At 38.4% G+C, this 15,148-nt stretch overlaps 1 protein-coding gene across 6 annotated transcripts in view; it reads left to right on the top strand.

Moving 5' to 3' along the window:
• The window catches only part of FOCAD (focadhesin), a 318,435-nt gene that overhangs the window by 58,389 nt on the left and 244,898 nt on the right, over positions 1-15,148 (top strand). The window lies entirely within an intron of this gene.

Raw genomic sequence — 15,148 nt, 5'->3', positions numbered from 1 at the left:
TTGTAAATAATGCTGTGATGAATATTGAGGTGCGTATATCTTTTTGAATTAGTGTTTTCATATTCTTCTGATAAATACCCAGAAGAAGACACTTGCAAATCATATATCCAATAAGGGGTTAATATCTAAAATATGTAAAGAACTTGTACAACTCAACAGCAAAAAATGAAATAACCTGATTAAAAAATGGGCAGAGGATCTGGGTAGACATTTTTCCAAAGGAGACCTACAGATAGCCAACAGGCACAGGAAATGCAAATCAAAACCACAGTGAGATATCACATCATGCCCGTTTGAATGGCTATTATCAAAAAGGCAAGAAATAAGTGTTGGAGAGGATATGGAGAAAAGGGAACCTTTATATATTGTTGGTGGGAAGGTAAATTGGTGCAGCCACTATGGAAAACAGTTTGGAGATTCCTCAAAAAATTAAGAAGAGAACTGCCACATGATCCAGCTATTCCTTTTCTGGATATTTATGTTGTCATTTTAAATGGGTCTGCCCTGAATTGCTTAAGGTGTTCCAGTTGGGGAGTGAAGAGGGAGGGATATGTGAGGACCCAGAATGTTAGCCAGTGGCTTTCCTTGGTTCCTGTGACTTTCCTGAAGGAGCTTTAGAGCGGGTCTTCTCTTTGTTGAACCCAGAGCTCAGTGGCTCTCAAACTTCCTGTGCCTAAGAACCACCAGGGGAGCTTGTTAGGAGTACAGCTTCTCAAGCCCACTTGCCAGAGAGTCTCATTCATTCAGTAGGTTTTGCACTGAGACTCAGGAATACAGCTGCTGGGTGATGGATATAGGTCATTTGTGGATCATGCTTGAGAAATATTGCTTGAGCCCCTGGGAACTTAGTGGTACCATATGTGAACTTAGTAGTACTTAGCTGCAGGGAGCCCCTTGGGGTAGACTGGGAGGGATCTTGAGTGGTTAATCATGTCTCCTGGCCTCTGTTCCCTATTAGGAAGGCAAAAGGTTTGTTTGCTCCTAACTTAGGCACCGAGGCACCAAGTTCATCTTACTGCGTCTACCATGGACATTAGAGAGTCCGAGGGCAGAACCAAACAGCAATTCTAATGGGAAAGCAATCCAATGAGAGCAAGCCAAGTGTGGACACAAGTGAGATTTAAACCTCACTGCTGTCTGTTCAATGAGTAATTCCATGACCCAACAAGTTAGTGTTCTGCGTGGTCAGACAGTAGACGCTGGTAGGAACAGGAGGGGAAGAGAGCCGTCAGCACTGTTCTACAAACCAAGGATGGTTTTTAGTGTTACAGTGCATAAGGAGCTCTTGCTCAGAGTTTTTCATATATGTGTCTGGAACATGCACTTTAACAAGAGATTTGGATACAGAAGTGACCAACCCACCGTACTTTGAGATACATCAGATTAGAGTGTGTGTAGCCAATAAAGTTCATTTTGCATCACTGGACCCTTCTATAGTTCAGTGGCTTAAACAAGATTAAATGGGGATATTTAAATGGAGTTTCAATTCCCAGTGCCTTTTAGGATGGGGGTAAACTGGAAGAACAGTGAAGCACATTTGACTGCTGTGATTAAACGAAGAGCATATGTCAAGTCTAAAACTCTAGGCCCAGGAGTCTCAATTCTGGTTGCACCGTTAGAGCCTTCTGAGGAACTTTTAAATATATTAGTTGCCTGGGCTCTCCCTAGAATGAGTAGGGGTCAGCCTCAAGCATTGGTAATTTTTCAAAGCTTCCTAGATGGTTTCCAGCGTGCTGCTTCAACTGAGAACTACTGGCCAATTGTTGCAGTGAGGCAGTGGGGCTTCATTGTTGCCAGACCTTCAGATCTTTCAATATTAATAACATTTTATATGAAATATCCTCACTAGTAAATGTTGGAAAGCAATTCCAAGTTTTGAAAATACAGGGTAGGCAGACGGAACACGTTTGCTCACAGGATGCAATCCAAGAGCAATGGTTTGTGACCTCTGGTTTAGGCATTTAACTGTTTTCAAAAACCTTAAAAGCCCTTTTTTACCTGTGAACAATTTTTTTTAAACATTTTTATTGGAGTATAATTGCTTTACAATGGTGTGTTAGTTTCTGCTTTATAACAAGGTGAATCAGCTATACATATACATAGATCCCCATATCCCCTCCCTTTTGCATCTCCCTCCCACCCTCTCTATCCCACCCCTCTAGGTGGTCACAAAGCACCCAGCTGATCTCCCTGTGCTATGCAGCTGCTTCCCACTAGCTATCTATTTTGCATTTGGTAGTGTATATAAGTCCATGCCACTCTCTCACTTTGTCCCAGCTTACCATTTCCCCTCCCCATGTCCTCAAGTCCATTCTCTATGTCTGCGTCTTTATTCCTGTCCTGCCCCTAGGTTCTTTAGAACCATTTTTTTTTAAGATTCCATATATATGTGTTAGCATACGGTATTTGTTTTTCTTTCTGACTTACTTCACTCTGTATGACAGTCTCTAGGTCCATTCACCTGACTACAAATAACTCAATTTTGTTTCTTTTTATGGCTGAGTAATATTCCATTGTATATATGTGCCACATCTTTATCCATTCATCTGTCGATGGACACTTAGGTTGCTTCCATGTCCTGGCTATTGTAGATAGAACTGCAATGAACATTGTGGTATATGACTCTTTTTGAATTATGGTTTTCTCAGGGTATATGCCCAGTAGTGGGATTGCTGGGTCGTATGGTAGTTCTATTTTTCGTCTTTTAAGGAAGCTCCATACTGTTCTCCATAGTGGCTGTATCAATTTACATTCCCACCCTGTGAACAATTTTTATACTAATCAGTTTAAAAAAAAAAAAAAAGCGACCAGTAAGATATCCTTTACTTCAGGCTTATTTTTCCCCTGACCTTTTTGTTTGGTCTGAATTTTCTTTCGGTTAGTTTGAACTCCACTTTTTAACTTAACTTAAACACTATGTTTAAGTTATTTCAACATTCTCTAACATTGACCATATGGGAAGTGCAGCAGAGAACCAACATTTGCCTGGTATTTTGGTTGCAAGCAAGAATGATGAAACTAAATTTTTATGATTCATAAATTATTAGAGGCTCATTTTCTCTCTAATATGCCATTTTTTCCCTTAAACTTTTATCATGTACTTTTGCTTTTAATTTTTCCTCTGCGTATTCATATTATGGCAATCTTTTTAAGATCTCTCTTCCCTCAGCTGAAGTGAGGAAATAGCTGTGAATTCATGAGCAGTAACTACTTGTTCCAGAATTTGTGCATCATTCTGATGTGCCAGACAGTGGCTGACATGTACAAATATCAAATGTTGAGAATCTTATTTGTGGAAAGGGTTGGTCTGATCAACATCAAGCTGTACTTTCTGAAATAAGGGAATATTAAATGTTTTTGGCAGATGGTGTGCTCTGAAATGGGTGATAAGGCCAATAGTGATGGATGGTGATACCCTGAGTAGATGAAAGTTATGTACTCTTTGTGTATTTGTGCATCTGTTTGTGCAGTGTTATGAGTTTATTTAGATGGAGAGTTAGTTTTAAGAACTTAAAGGTGTGTGTCCAAAAGGCTGAAGTTTTAAGAACTTAAAGATGTGTGTCCAAAAGGCTGAGGTACTTTGTGATTCATACCGTTTTTGTTTTTTTTCCCACTTATCTCTTAAGGCAAATACATTCATTCCTTAGGGCCATCAAACAGAAACAAGAGAAAGTCCCAAGGTAAATACTGACACAAAGTGCACTACAACCAGTTTGTAGTTGTGGATATCAAAATGTAGCTCCAGTTTTAATTTTGACAACTAGCTTCTTCTTAGCATTAAGCCCTTTTTGCACTTTCTCTTATACCCATTTTGGTGTGTGAGATGGAGTCACCCATGCGAAGAGTGCAGGAAGAGCATTTCTAGATCTAGGGAAAAGCATGTGCCTAGCTGCTGCTGTGTGAGAGAGCCTGGTGCCCCAGGAGAACTAACAGGAGGCTGGGTGCCTGGAGCTTAGTGTTCAAGGGAGGGAGAGGCCAAGACAGAGGCCCAGGGGAGGTGGGCATGGCTTAGAAGATGCAAGACCATGGCAAAGACTTTGGGCTATCTTTAAAGAGTAGTGGGGGGACTTCCCTGGTGGCGCAGTGGTTTAGAACCTGCCTGCCAATGCAGGGGACACAGGTTCGATCCCTGGTCTGGGAAGATTCCACATGCCTTGGAGCCACTAAGCCCGTGTGCCACAGCTACTGAGCCTGTGCGCCACAACTACTGAAGCCTGCGTGCCTATAGCCTATGCTCTGCAACAAGAGAAGCCACTGCAATGAGAAGCCTGTGCACCGCAACGAAGAGTAGCCCCTGCTTGACGTAACTAGGGAAGACCTGTGCGCAGCAACGAAGACCCCACGCAGCCAAAAATAAATAAATAAATAAATTTATTTTTAAAAAAGAGTAGTGGGAAGTCATTGAAGGTTTTATTTTTAAACTTATTTTGAAAGAATTTTAAAGTTCCAGAAAAGGTGCAAGAATAGTACAAAAAATTTCCATATGCCATTTACCCAGATTCATCAATTTTTTTACCCTTTGCCACATTTGCATTATCCTATCCGTCTCTCTATATAATTAAAAAAATATTTGAGAGTAGATTACATATATTCAGTAGGGTATGCTTTCTAAGAACAAGGATATTCTCATATATAACCAGAGTGCAGTATCAAATCAAGAAAATTTAACATTGGTATAATACTTTTATCTATGGTCCGTATTCCAGTTTTGCCATTTGTTTTAATAATGCCCTTTCATACCTTTTTCCTTTTTATTTTTAGTGTATGGGCTCTAGTTTAGGATCATATATTACATTTAATTGTCATATCTTTTTAGTCTTTTAAAATTTGACACTATTTGGAAAATTTCTCATCCTTTATCTTTTATAACATTGACATTTTTGAATACTATAAAAGTGATGCTATGTCTTTCTCAGGATATCATGTCTGGAGACGCTGATGTCCATCTTGCCCCTCACTGGTGATTTTAATTTTGATTACTCCATCAAGGTGATGTCTGGTTTCTCTACTGTATCGTTATCATCTTCTTCTTGTAACTAATAAGCAGTCTTTGGGGAAGATGCTACGAGACCATGCAAATATCCTGTTCCTTGTTAAACTCACAGCTCCCCTCCCCCATTAATTTTCACTGTGATACTTTCAAAATGGTGATTTCCCAACTCTACCACTCCCTTCAGATTTACTAGTGGCAGTGGAGATATAGATATGCTTTAGATGTGGACATAGTAGGAATCCCTGGGAATTCACTTAATCTATAGATTCTGAAGCCCCACCTCTGTAGATTCTGATTTAGAAAGCTTGAGTGGGAGCCAGTGTGGGAACGTAGAATCCATGTATTTTTTAAAAGTCTCGAGATTCTGATGTGGAAATAGGTTTGGAAATCACTGGACAAATGGTTAAAACACTGAACAACGTTATATTATTTCATAGTGACATTAGACAAAGACAGTTAACTTTCTTTCCTCCTACATCTGCATCCTTAAAATGGGCACAATTAAGATATCAACCATGGATATTGAGGTAATAAATGAGATTCTGATTTGAACTTATTTTCTTTGTAAGGGAAATCCAAGTTATTATGATTATTTTTATTGGCAGTGTACTTCACATGATACATATGAATTTTTCTAAAATTGAAAGAGGTTAATTAGCTTTAAAATAGTGTATGGCTGAGTTAAGTTTGGAATATTTTTAATGCCTTTTTGATTGAGATATAATTTGTATACCATAAAATTACCCTTTTAAAGTGTACAAGTCAGTGGTTTTTATTATACTCACAAAGTTGTTCAACTATACCACTATCTAATTCCAGAACATTTTTATCACCCCCAAAAGAAGCCCCATACTTATTAGCAGTCTTTCTCTAATACCTCCTACTATAGATATAAAACACTGCTTGCTTTTCTACCTGTGGATTTGCCTCTTCTGGACATTTCATGTAAATAAAATCATACAATATGTGGCCTTTTATGTCTGGCTTCTTCCACATAGCATAATGTTTTTAAGGTTCATCTACATTGTAGCATGATTTAGTACTTCATTCCTTTTATGGCTGAATAATATTTTACTGCATGGATATATCACATTTTATTTATTCTATAATATTTTTGTATACTTACCAAGTCCAGTGAATTTTCAGTGTTATTCCCTTTTACATTTATTTCTGGAGGTAAGCTACTTTTCCTAAGTTCCTGAAAATAAACCTCCTTTTCTGTAATTAAGAGTAGTTGTTATTGTTTTTCATTTATATGCAAATTTCCTTATTGCATTTATTGTTTCTTAATGAGGTTGCTTAGAATCCTGTAACACTTGAAAAAAAATCAAGTGTTTTTTTGATTTTTTGACCATCAGCTATTGTCATATGTTTCTGTTGTCAAAATAAGCATTTTGCTTTTTGGGAAGCTGATTATTTCAACAGTTGAATATATTATCTAAAGGGATCTCCTGAGATGTAGATGTTTGGTTTTATTTAGCATAAAGGAAGCATGACACCATTATTAAGTTGTTTGTACTTTACAGTCAAGCTGCCATAGGGTTTGGAGCCATTAGAATGCATTAATATGTTTTATTTTGCTGAAGTTACAAAAACTTCAGTAGTTGGGGAGCCACCATTTCTAGGCACATCATATATAACTTTTTTGGGGAAATAGAAGCATACTTTATAGTTTTTTTTGGAAGCAGGAGTTTAACAAGGCTGAATTGCAGTAATTACCCTAGGTATACTTAGCTTTAATTTACTAGCACTTACCCTTTTTTGGAGGGGAGGTCAGGACCTTCTTTGAGAATCTCATAAAAGTTTTGTACCTTCCCCTAGAAAATGTACACATGTACATGTACTCAAAATTTTGCATATAATTTCAGAGGGCTTGTGAATTCTTGCTTTAATGGATAAATGACATTTTTTACAGAAATTAGGAAAAAGAAGGTGGGAAAGAAGGGGGTATCAGTGTCAGATCTGTCCCTGAGAAAGCTCAGTAGAGTTGAGGATAAGAAAGAAGCTAAGGCAGTAATCGGGGAAGCATAGCCAATAATACGTTCCAAGGGCCATCTGTCTTTTTTATTTTTTGGCATGTGGGACCTTAGTTCCCCAACCAGGGTTTGAACCTGAGTCCCCAGAAGTAGAAGCGTAGAGTCTTAACCACTGGACTGCCAGGGAAGTCCCCCATCTGTCTTTTTGCAGTTTGATTCTGTGGCATTGCATGTTTTGCTTCTGTTTTCACTTCCTCTTTTCTCTCCTCTTTCCCACCCAGGGAAGTCTTTGTTCACAGTTTATGGTTCCAATCACCTGGAGTTTACACTTGGGATTTAAAATCAGACCTAAATAATAATCTATACATATTATACAATCTTCCAGTTAGCAATTGCCACTAGAAAATATTTTATAAGTTCTTCTAAGTGTGCATGCTTAATTTGAAAATTGATATGGTAATTTGCTGATAAATGTCTTGAAGAGCATAAAATGTTGTAATTTTTGCCTTAGCCTATTTATCTTATCTCTAGTTTCCTGCCTCCCCCCAATCAAGGATGTAACTTAGTAATAGACGTTTTGGACCCCTCCATATCTGTGTGTTTCCCCCCAGCCATCACCTTGTACCTAAAATCGTTCCAGACTTCTGACATTGGCAGACACCTTTGCATTAAAACCCTGCCTCTCAAAATAGGGATCCTGGGAAAGGTTCATTGTGAGGGCAGAACCATTGTGATATGAAGTCTCTTTTCAAAGAGATCTTATCTTTTCCCTATCTGTGTTATAGACCTAAAGAAAAAAGAAAATTAGTCAAAAATGTCAGAATTGAAATAATTTTTGCTCCAAGTCTTCTTTTTCTGGAAAGGATGAAACGCATTGTCTTAAGACTCTATAGGATAGATAATGATTCACAATTATTGTTTAATTTTTATTTTTTATAGTAATATTCATTGTGGAGTCTTAACAATTTTTATTATGCTTTTTTTTTTTTTTTTGGCTGAGTTGGGTCTTCGTTGCTGCGCACAGGCTTTCTCCAATTGTGGCGAGCGAGGGCCACTCCTCGCTGCAGTGAGTGGGCCTCTCACTGCGGTGGCCTCTCCTGTTGCGGAGCACAGGCTCTAGGGGCGCAGGCTTCAGCAGCTGCGGTGCACGGGCCCAGTAGTTGTGGTTCATGGGCTCTAGAGCGCAGGCTCAGTAGTTGTGGCGCATGGGCTTAGTTGCTCCGAGGAATGTGGGATCTTCCTGGACCAGGGATCGAACCCTTGTCCCCTGCATTGGCAGGTGGATTCTTAACCACTGAGCCACCAGGGAAGTCCCTATTATGCATTTTTTATCTTAAAATCTGCAGAGCTTTTTTTTTTTTTTAATCCCACTTTGGCTTCTAACCAGCTCTTTCAAATCAAAATTCAGAGCAGGTAGAGAAATGCTTTTAAAATGCATATTTGATGTAGTAAGTGCTATGCTATGCTTCTGAAAGTGCCAGGGTCACAGCTGCATACATGAAAATGCATGGTGACTGCAGGCATTGTTTCCTCACACAGAAAAGGCAATCTGTGTCTATCGCTGAATTTAAGATGTAAATCAAATCATAGCTTTCCTACATTCAGAGATGTAGCAGAAAGGTTGAGGTGACCTAAAGGTTACAAGTAACTTTTGCTTTTTGCCTACTACAAGACTAATTTTTTTTTTTGCTCGCTCTTTTCTATTAAGATTGATGTATTTATACTTGGAAAGGTGAATCTAGTTACACACCTTATTTTATCGTTGTCTCTGCGCTAGTCTAGTGGAACCACGAATTTATCATTTACTCCCTCCCCCGCTCCATTCTGCTAAGATCCATGTACTGCTCTGTGTTGTTGACAATGTTATTAAAGGGCAGGGAGCCCTGAAGTATTAGGTACCAACTCTGCATGCTTCCTCTGTGCTTTTTTTCTCCGAACAATGTGGACTTTGAAACAATGTACTTAGAGGGGTTGCGATGTTGGTTTTTCATGATCCATTCAGAGAGTTTAAAAAGGTGCTTTGGGGAAAGTGTGTGTTTGTTAACATTTATTTTAGATGTGCGTTTGGCACTGAAAGGGAAGCATAAGAGTAAGAAGATAGACACCCAGCTTTCAAGCTGCTTATGCTCTAGTTTAAGATAAAAATTTACCTGCATGATAATCATAATAGTACCCCATTTATGGAATATTCTGTGTGCTAGTTACTGTATTAAATGCTTTACTTAAAATGGCAGTTAAAACATTTACAAATCATGAAATGGGAAAGTGCCAAAGAACATACAACAAATTGGCTCGTCTGTGGCAGAAAAACAACAACAACAGCAACAACAATAATAACCACACAGTGAAGGAGAAATTAGAGGCACTAGAGGCCAATGAAGGGCGACCTGATGGCCTGGTTTGTGTTGATTTCAATTTTAGAAACAATGTTATTCTCTTTTAAGAAGAAAACAGAATCTACTGGATGTCTCAAGAGTTAGGAAATCTTGATTTAAAATTTTCTGTGGGCTTATTCTGGATATAGCACTGCATTTCTCTCTGAAGTGAAAAATATAGGATGCTTTATTTCTTTGAGATAAAAATAGGAGACCTCTGTTTTGAGGCCTTAGATTTTATTAGACGTTGGCTTTAAAGCCGTTTAAGTTTGGCATAGAATTATTAATAGTTGAGAGCCATCTTTATTGGTTTCTGCCTTTACAGGATTTGGTTCCACCTCTGGTCCCGAGCAGTATGAAGATTAGGGCTTTAATGGGTGACCTGGGTTCTATAACTTTAGCACTGGAAGGTACTTAGTCTGATTTCCTCATTTTACAGATGAAGAAACTTTGCCCAAGAGAGGTTAATTCTCTTGCTTGAGATTACACAGTTTGTTGCAGAGACAGAATGTGAATTTGGAACTCTTGACTCTTTTAATTCAATGTTTTCCCTCCACTATTTCACGTCACCTCTCCACTTCTAGTTTTTCTTCTGAGACATGGTTGTGGCAGCATAACAGTAAATGATTTGGATGACGCTATGTAGGCCCTGCTTATATAAATAATAATAATGATTTCAGTGTCCCACATTTGTGTTTGTTTTTCATAATTGTAGAGCCTATTGTCTGTCACTGTTTGCTTTACAAGTGATCAGGTTGATTGTATGTTCAACCCATCTATCACTTTGAATAAAGTGTTTTAGGCAACTTACTCTTTATGCCTTGAATACCAAGTTTGGGTATAATTGACATTTTAAGGCATAACCCAGGTTTTGTTTTGGTGTTCTTTTGTACCACGTTATTTCTTTTTTTGATCAACAGAACTTCTAATGAAGAGCAAAATTTACTTTAAATTGTGGATTCTTCCATTTACCTTGACCTTTCTCAGTTGGAGGTACTTGAAAGAAGTGAGGTACTTGAAAGAAGTGGCTAACAAGCAGTGAGTGAGAAGAAAGAAAAGAAAAATCTTGAATAATCCATTAATTTAAGAATCAATCCTTGAATATTTCAGGAGTGAACTATACTTAGCCTTATGACTTTTTTTTTAAACATTTTTATTGGAGTATAATTGCTTTCCTTATGACATTTTAAATGCTCTAATTATAATATTTTAAATGGAAAATAACTCTATTTTCTATCATACCAAATTAGCATGCATAATATTTAATGCTGTTTGTTTATTTTGGAACATGCTTCTATGTTTTGCAAAGGAATAATTTTACATTTGTTTTCCACTTTAAGTCTTCTAGTTTCTACTCTACTGTTACTCTTGTGCATCTAATGTTAATATTTGATGGTTATATTTCCATAAGAATCTTCAAATTTTGAGCATAATCGATTGCTTTTGGTTCAGTATAAAGAAGGATGAAGGTGGGATAATAGTCTTTTCGAATAACTCAGGGCTAGTACCATGTTTTTGTGAGTTTTGTGCCTCATAGTGCTTGCCATTTTACCTAGTGCAGTGGTTCTTAACCAGGGACAACTGTGGCCCCAGGGAACACTTGGTAATGTCTGGAGACATTTTCGATCGTCATGTGCCTAGGTTGAATGCTATTAGCATCTAGTGGCTAGAGGTCAGGAATGCTATTAAACATCCTATAGTGCATTGAACAATGCCAACAACAAAGAATTATCTGATTCCAAATGTCAATAGTGCCAAGATTGAGAACCCCTCATGTATGGCAGTTGCACGATAAAGTATATTGAATTAAAAACTCTCCATTCTATAAAGCATAAGGCTTTACATATTATTTTATATGTACATTCACATACCAATTTGATGATTCACAAGGGAGAATTTAGCTCTTTGCTTCAAATTCATTCTTTGCTCAAAGTATTAAAACAAAATTTTGGCAGTTATAATTGATTTTAAGTTAGTTGTACTCAGTTGAAATAGTATAATATTGGTAATCAATGTTAATCAGTAGTAATATTCAACGTTTTTAATTTGGACTTCCTTTCTCCCTTGAGGTTTTTAACTTCTTGGAATCAATATTGTATATTATTCCTACAGTATTTCCACTTGGATCTGACATAATCAATTCTCTGGAAAAGTTAATTATCCAAATGTCTAAGTCAGTAATTAATCTGGATAAATCCCTATTTTATATTCTTCTTAATCTCATCTTTAGAGTTTTAAGTCTGAGATACTAAAAAGAATTTGCTGAACCCCAGTGCTAGCAAAGTGGGCCTTCAACTTCATGCAACAAAGCAGAGTGGGTCCCACAATTCCAGTGAGGTAGAAGCTAAATTATAACAGAGTTGTTTGCTATATATGCATCATTCCTAATCCTACTTTAAAATTACTATCTCTTACCTCTGTTGATCTGATTTAATCTGGACAAGACTGGGTTTTTTTTTGTTTTTTTGGGGTTTTTTTTTTGTGGTACACGGGTCTCTCACTATTGTGGCCTCTCCCGTTGCAGAGCACAGGCTCTGGACGCGCAGGCTCAGCGGCCATGGCTCACGGGCCCAGCCGCTCCGCGGCATGCGGGATCCTCCTGGACCGGGGCACGAACCCGTGTCCCCTGCATCGGCAGGCGGACTCTCAACCACTGCGCCACCAGGGAAGCCCAGGACAAAACTGTTTTTAAAAGGAGATAGATTCTTAACAGTTTTTATTTATTTATTTTTATTTATTTTTATTTTTTGCGGTACACAGGCCTCTCACTGTTGTGGCCTTTCCTGTTGTGGAGCACAAGGCTCCGGACACACAGGCTCAGCAGCCATGGCTCACGGGCCCAGCTGCTCCGCGGCATGTGGCATCCTCCTGGACCGGGGCACGAAGCCATGTCCCCTGCATCGGCAGGCGGACTCTCAACCACTGCACCACCAGGGAAGCCCTCTTAACAGTTTTTAAACAGGAGATAGATTCTTGACAGTTTTTGGGGGTGGGAATTGAGGGGTGGGAAGAGTTAGGGGGTGACTTATAAGGGAAGAGTATTGCAAAGCACTGAAGTTCTTTATGATCACACAAAAACTATGTGGCAACTTGTTGGATTTTCTTCTTAAATAGTCATGAATGCCACCATTAGCTGGAGGATTAATAGATGGTCATATCTGATGCTCCTCATTTCAATATGGTGCTTGTCAGAAGGAAAACCCATAGCTAAAATAATTGCAGTTGCTGTTCTTTCCTTTTTATTCATGTTTACTTGAACATGACCTACTGAATTCATAATCTAAAAAGTTTGGCTGATGTGACGTACCTGAGAGGCTTTAAGGATTTGTAACATTTGTGCCTTCATATCTGTAGCAACTAGAGCAGAAGCAAATTCTAGATAGGTTTAACTGCCAAAGAGTTTGGAATTTGGAAATGTGATTTTGATAGGATCTTTGAGTTTTGGCATAAAAAGTTGCTTGGAGCGATCCCTTAGCAATGGCAGTAATCTGATCAGTCAGAAATAGCCTGTGCTTTAACAAACAGGAGGCTGCCAGCATGTGAAGTTAGTGTCTAATAGATTAGGTGAGGTTGAGGAGAAAATAGAGAGATGGTGTTATAATACCCAGAAACCGTGTAGTAGTGTCAGAGAGGTGTTTAACATGAGGGTTTCAGTGTGATGGATCTGCCATACTTTTCTGTTTAAGAGAGAGAAAAATCAGAAAACTTCCCAACTCCTAATCTCCCTCTTCTGTGGTTTTTCACTTGTACCGATTTTCAACCTGGCAACACATTGGAATTGCTGGAAGAGTTTTTAAAAATTACTAATGCATGGGCTCCACTCCTAGCAACCCCAGTATAATTGAAGCCTGGGCACTGGTATTTTAAAAAGAGCTCCACAGATGAATCAAACATGCAACCAGGGTTGAGCACCACTGCTTTATAGCAGTGCATCAGAATTGTCTGGAGAGCTATTTATTAGGTCTGGCTGAGGCCTGAGAATTTATTTTCATTTCTAACAAGTTCCCAGGTGATGCTGATATTGCTGGTAAGGCGATCCCATTTTGAGAACCACCAAGAAAGCTGTTTTAAAAAATCATTTGGGTGTGACTGATCTTTTTCTTTTTTTAAACATTGCTAGTGCTGTATTATTGGGGTAAAAATTAAGATTAAAGAAAAATATTATGCATATGATTCTTTTTATGTAAAAAAGATAGATGCATCTATATGCTTTGAATTTTTTTCAAATAGCATTTTTAATTTTTAAAAAAACTTTGAAAAAGAATAGATACACGTATATGTATAACTGAATCACTTTGCTGTACACCTGAACTAACACAACATTGTTAATCAACTACAAAATAAAATTAAAAGTTAAAAAAATAAAAGAAGAATGAAATAATGCCATTTGCAGCAACATGGATGGACCTAGAGATGATTATATAAGTGAAGTAAGTCAGACAGAGAAAGACAAATATTCTATGACATCCCTTATATGTGGAATCTGAAAAAACAGTACAGGGACTTCCCATCAGTCCAGTGGTTAAGACTTTGCCTTCCAAAGCAAGAGGTGTGGGTCTGATCCCTGGTTGGGGAGCAAAGATCCCACATGCCTCACAGCCAAAAAACCAAAACATAAAACAGAAGCAAAACTGTAACAAATTCAATAAAGACTTTAAAAATGGTCCACATCAAAAACATCTTAGGGCTTCCCTGGTGGCGCAGTGGTTGAGACTCCACCTGCCGATGCAGGGGACACGGGTTCGTGCCCCGGTCCGGGAAGATCCCACATGCCGCGGAGCGGCTGGGCCCATGAGCCATGGCCGCAGAGCCTGCGTGTCCGGAGCCTGTGCTCCGCAACGGGAGAGGCCACAACAGTGAGAGGCCCGCGTACCACAAAAAAAAACACAACACAACAAAAAAAAATCTTAAAAACAATAAAAAATAGTACAAATGAACTTATTTACAAAACAGAAACAGACTCACAGACGTAGAAAACAAACTTATGGTTATCAAAGGGGAAGAGAGAGGGGAGAGATAAATTGGGAGTATGGGATTAATAGATGAACACTACTATATATAAAATAGGTAAATAACAAGGATTCACTGTATAGCACAGGAAACTATATTCAATATCTTGTAATAAGCTATAATGGAAAAAAATCAAGAATATAGATATATACATATGTATATATGTATAACTGAATCAGTTTGCTGTACACCTGAAACTAACAATAAAAAAAGCCACATCAGGGGGCCTCCCTGGTGGCGCAGTGGTTGAGAGTCCGCCTGCCGATGCAGGGGATACGGGTTCGTGCCCCGGTCTGGGAGGATCCCATATGCCGCGGAGCGGCTGGGCCCGTGAGCCATGGCCGCTGGGCCTGCGCATCCGGAACCTGTGCTCCGCAACGGGGGAGGCCACAACAGTGAGAGGCCCGCATACCGCAAAAAGAAAAAAAAAAAAAAGCCACATCAAAACTTTGTTTAGTACTTCATAGTTTAAAAAGCTAATGAATTTACAATTTCTAGTAGACTTTTTGAACTATTTAAAATAATTTGTGCTTTTTTCCTTTTTTTTTAAACCCCATTATATGAGGATCCTTCACATTTCAGATCTTTTATTTTATATAGTCTTTTAGGTATCTTAATCGATGTAGCCCAGATAAAAGATTTGTCCTTGTTCAACAGAAATTTCAAGAATTTATAATTTGCAGTTTGTTATTTGATATGGGAGAAATATTTTCTTTTTTCTCACCTTAAGTATACTGGGGAAACACAGACCCATATACTGAGAAAAATGGGGGTAAGTGGGAACAGAGATGGAG

Source organism: Mesoplodon mirus (assembly GCF_964341445.2).
Source record: "Mesoplodon mirus genome assembly, chromosome: 1".
In the NCBI taxonomy this organism is placed as follows: domain Eukaryota; kingdom Metazoa; phylum Chordata; class Mammalia; order Artiodactyla; family Ziphiidae; genus Mesoplodon; species Mesoplodon mirus.
The sequence above is the reverse complement of the archived record's forward strand: the minus strand, read 5'-3'. Positions and strand labels throughout refer to the sequence as shown.